Below are 5,000 nucleotides of genomic sequence, written 5' to 3'. Positions count from 1 at the left end.
AACAGTATAGGGGCCCTGTGCTAGAACAGTATAGGGGCCCTGTGCCAGAACAGTATAGGGGCCCTGTGCTACAACAGTATAGGGGCCCTGTGCTACAACAGTATAGGGGCCCTGTGCAAGAACAGTATAGGGGCCCTGTGCTAGAACAGTATAGGGGCCCTGTGCCAGAACAGTATAGGGGCCCTGTGCTACAACAGTATAGGGGCCCTGTGCTACAACAGTATAGGGGCCCTGTGCAAGAACAGTATAGGGGCCCTGTGCCAGAACAGTATAGGGGCCCTGTGCCAGAACAGTATAGGGGCCCTGTGCCAGAACAGTATAGGGGCCCTGTGCTACAACAGTATAGGGGCCCTGTGCAAGAACAGTATAGGGGCCCTGTGCTAGAACAGTATAGGGGCCCTGTGCCAGAACAGTATAGGGGCCCTGTGCTAGAACAGTATAGGGGCCCTGTGCTACAACAGTATAGGGGCCCTGTGCAAGAACAGTATAGGGGCCCTGTGCCAGAACAGTATAGGGGCCCTGTGCCAGAACAGTATAGGGGCCCTGTGCCAGAACAGTATAGGGGCCCTGTGCCAGAACAGTATAGGGGCCCTGTGCTAGAACAGTATAGGGGCCCTGTGCTAGAACAGTATAGGGGCCCTGTGCAAGAACAGTATAGGGGCCCTGTGCAAGAACAGTATAGGAGCCCTGTGCAAGAACAGTATAGGGGCCCTGTGCAAGAACAGTATAGGAGCCCTGTGCAAGAGCAGTATAGGGGCCCTGTGCTAGAACAGTATAGGGGCCCTGTGCTAGAACAGTATAGGGGCCCTGTGCTAGAACAGTATAGGGGCCCTGTGCAAGAACAGTATAGGAGCCCTGTGCAAGAACAGTATAGGGGCCCTGTGCTAGAACAGTATATGGGCCCTGTGCTAGAACAGTATAGGGGCCCTGTGCTAGAACAGTATAGGGGCCCTGTGCAAGAACAGTATAGGGGCCCTGTGCAAGAACAGTATAGGGGCCCTGTGCTAGAACAGTATAGGGGCCCTGTGCTAGAACAGTATAGGGGCCCTGTGCAAGAACAGTATAGGGGCCCTGTGCAAGAACAGTATAGGGGCCCTGTGCAAGAACAGTATAGGAGCCATGTGCAAGAACAGTATAGGAGCCCTGTGCAAGAACAGTATAGGGGCCCTGTGCTAGAACAGTATAGGGGCCCTGTGCTACAACAGTATAGGGGCCCTGTGCCAGAACAGTATAGGGGCCCTGTGCTAGAACAGTATAGGGGCCCTGTGCTAGAACAGTATAGGGGCCCTGTGCTAGAACAGTATAGGGGCCCTGTGCTAGAACAGTATAGGGGCCCTGTGCTAGAACAGTATAGGGGCCCTGTGCTAGAACAGTATAGGGGCCCTGTGCTAGAACAGTATAGGGGCCCTGTGCAAGAACAGTATAGGGGCCCTGTGCAAGAACAGTATAGGAGCCCTGTGCAAGAACAGTATAGGGGCCCTGTGCAAGAACAGTATAGGGGCCCTGTGCTAGAACAGTATAGGGGCCCTGTGCCAGAACAGTATAGGGGCCCTGTGCTAGAACAGTATAGGGGCCCTGTGCAAGAACAGTATAGGAGCCCTGTGCAAGAACAGTATAGGGGCCCTGTGCAAGAACAGTATAGGAGCCCTGTGCAAGAGCAGTATAGGGGCCCTGTGCTAGAACAGTATAGGGGCCCTGTGCTAGAACAGTATAGGGGCCCTGTGCTAGAACAGTATAGGGGCCCTGTGCAAGAACAGTATAGGGGCCCTGTGCAAGAACAGTATAGGGGCCCTGTGCTAGAACAGTATAGGGGCCCTGTGCAAGAACAGTATAGGGGCCCTGTGCAAGAACAGTATAGGGGCCCTGTGCTAGAACAGTATAGGGGCCCTGTGCTAGAACAGTATAGGGGCCCTGTGCAAGAACAGTATAGGGGCCCTGTGGAAGAACAGTATAGGGGCCCTGTGCAAGAACAGTATAGGAGCCATGTGCAAGAACAGTATAGGAGCCCTGTGCAAGAACAGTATAGGGGCCCTGTGCTAGAACAGTTTAGGGGCCCTGTGCTACAACAGTATAGGGGCCCTGTGCCAGAACAGTATAGGGGCCCTGTGCTAGAACAGTATAGGGGCCCTGTGCTAGAACAGTATAGGGGCCCTGTGCTAGAACAGTATAGGGGCCCTGTGCTAGAACAGTATAGGGGCCCTGTGCAAGAACAGTATAGGGGCCCTGTGCAAGAACAGTATAGGGGCCCTGTGCCAGAACAGTATAGGGGCCCTGTGCCAGAACAGTATAGGGGCCCTGTGCCAGAACAGTATAGGGGCCCTGTGCCAGAACAGTATAGGGGCCCTGTGCCAGAACAGTATAGGGGCCCTGTGCAAGAACAGTATAGGGGCCCTGTGCAAGAACAGTATAGGAGCCCTGTGCAAGAACAGTATAGGGGCCCTGTGCAAGAACAGTATAGGAGCCCTGTGCAAGAGCAGTATAGGGGCCCTGTGCTAGAACAGTATAGGGGCCCTGTGCTAGAACAGTATAGGGGCCCTGTGCTAGAACAGTATAGGGGCCCTGTGCAAGAACAGTATAGGGGCCCTGTGCAAGAACAGTATAGGGGCCCTGTGCTAGAACAGTATATGGGCCCTGTGCTAGAACAGTATAGGGGCCCTGTGCTAGAACAGTATATGGGCCCTGTGCTAGAACAGTATAGGGGCCCTGTGCTAGAACAGTATAGGGGCCCTGTGCAAGAACAGTATAGGGGCCCTGTGCAAGAACAGTATAGGAGCCCTGTGCAAGAACAGTATAGGAGCCCTGTGCAAGAACAGTATAGGGGCCCTGTGCAAGAACAGTATAGGGGCCCTGTGCAAGAACAGCATAGGAGCCCTGTGCAAGAACAGTATAGGAGCCCTGTGCAAGAACAGTATAGGGGCCCTGTGCAAGAGCAGTATAGGGGCCCTGTGCTAGAACAGTATAGGGGCCCTGGGCTAGAACAGTATAGGGGCCCTGGGCTAGAACAGTATAGGGGCCCTGTGCAAGAACAGTATAGGAGCCCTGTGCAAGAACAGTATAGGGGCCCTTTGCAAGAACAGTATAGGGGCCCTGTGCTAGAACAGTATAGAAGCCCTGTGCAAGAACAGTATAGGGGCCCTGTGCCAGAACAGTATAGGGGCCCTGTGCTAGAACAGTATAGGGGCCCTGTGCTACAACAGTATAGGGGCCCTGTGCTACAACAGTATAGGGGCCCTGTGCTAGAACAGTATAGGGGCCCTGTGCAAGAACAGTATAGGAGCCCTTTGCAAGAACAGTATAGGAGCCCTGTGCAAGAACAGTATAGGGGCCCTGTGCAAGAACAGTATAGGGGCCCTGTGCAAGAACAGTATAGGAGCCCTGTGCAAGAACAGTATAGGAGCCCTGTGCAAGAACAGTATAGGGGCCCTGTGCAAGAACAGTATAGGGGCCCTGTGCTAGAACAGTATAGGGGCCCTGTGCAAGAACAGTATAGGGGCCCTGGGCTAGAACAGTATAGGGGCCCTGTGCAAGAATAGTATAGGAGCCCTGTGCAAGAACAGTATAGGGGCCCTGTGCAAGAACAGTATAGGGGCCCTGTGCTAGAACAGTATAGGAGCCCTGTGCAAGAACAGTATAGGGGCCCTGTGCTAGAACAGTATAGGGGCCCTGTGCCAGAACAGTATAGGGGCCCTGTGCTAGAACAGTATAGGGGCACTGTGCTAGAACAGTATAGGGGCCCTGTGCTAGAACAGTATAGGGGCCCTGTGCAAGAACAGTATAGGGGCCCTGTGCAAGAACAGTATAGGGGCCCTGTGCTAGAACAGTATAGGGGCACTGTGCTAGAACAGTATAGGGGCCCTGTGCTAGAACAGTATAGGGGCCCTGTGCTAGAACAGTATAGGGGCCCTGTGCTAGAACAGTATAGGGGCACTGTGCTAGAACAGTATAGGGGCCCTGTGCTAGAACAGTATAGGAGCCCTGTGCAAGAACAGTATAGGAGCCCTTTGCAAGAACAGTATAGGAGCCCTGTGCAAGAACAGTATAGGGGCCCTGTGCAAGAACAGTATAGGGGCCCTGTGCAAGAACAGTATAGGAGCCCTGTGCAAGAACAGTATAGGAGCCCTGTGCAAGAACAGTATAGGGGCCCTGTGCAAGAACAGTATAGGGGCCCTGTGCTAGAAAAGTATAGGGGCCCTGTGCAAGAACAGTATAGGGGCCCTGGGCTAGAACAGTATAGGGGCCCTGTGCAAGAATAGTATAGGAGCCCTGTGCAAGAACAGTATAGGGGCCCTGTGCAAGAACAGTATAGGGGCCCTGTGCTAGAACAGTATAGGAGCCCTGTGCAAGAACAGTATAGGGGCCCTGTGCTAGAACAGTATAGGGGCCCTGTGCCAGAACAGTATAGGGGCCCTGTGCTAGAACAGTATAGGGGCACTGTGCTAGAACAGTATAGGGGCCCTGTGCTAGAACAGTATAGGGGCCCTGTGCAAGAACAGTATAGGGGCCCTGTGCAAGAACAGTATAGGGGCCCTGTGCTAGAACAGTATAGGGGCACTGTGCTAGAACAGTATAGGGGCCCTGTGCTAGAACAGTATAGGGGCCCTGTGCTAGAACAGTATAGGGGCCCTGTGCTAGAACAGTATAGGGGCACTGTGCTAGAACAGTATAGGGGCCCTGTGCTAGAACAGTATAGGAGCCCTGTGCAAGAACAGTATAGGAGCCCTGTGCAAGAACAGTATAGGGGCCCTGTGCAAGAACAGTATAGGGGCCCTGTTCAAGAACAGTATAGGAGCCCTGTGCAAGAACAGTATAGGAGCCCTGTGCAAGAACAGTATAGGGGCCCTGGGCTAGAACAGTATAGGGGCCCTGTGCAAGAACAGTATAGGAGCCCTGTGCAAGAACAGTATAGGGGCCCTGTGCTAGAACAGTATAGGGGCCCTGTGCCAGAACAGTATAGGGGCCCTGTGCTAGAACAGTATAGGGGCACTGTGCTAGAACAGTAT

This window comes from Anomaloglossus baeobatrachus, chromosome 10 (assembly GCF_048569485.1).
Source record: "Anomaloglossus baeobatrachus isolate aAnoBae1 chromosome 10, aAnoBae1.hap1, whole genome shotgun sequence".
Taxonomy (NCBI): Eukaryota; Metazoa; Chordata; class Amphibia; order Anura; family Aromobatidae; genus Anomaloglossus; species Anomaloglossus baeobatrachus.
This window is presented reverse-complemented; position numbering follows the sequence as displayed.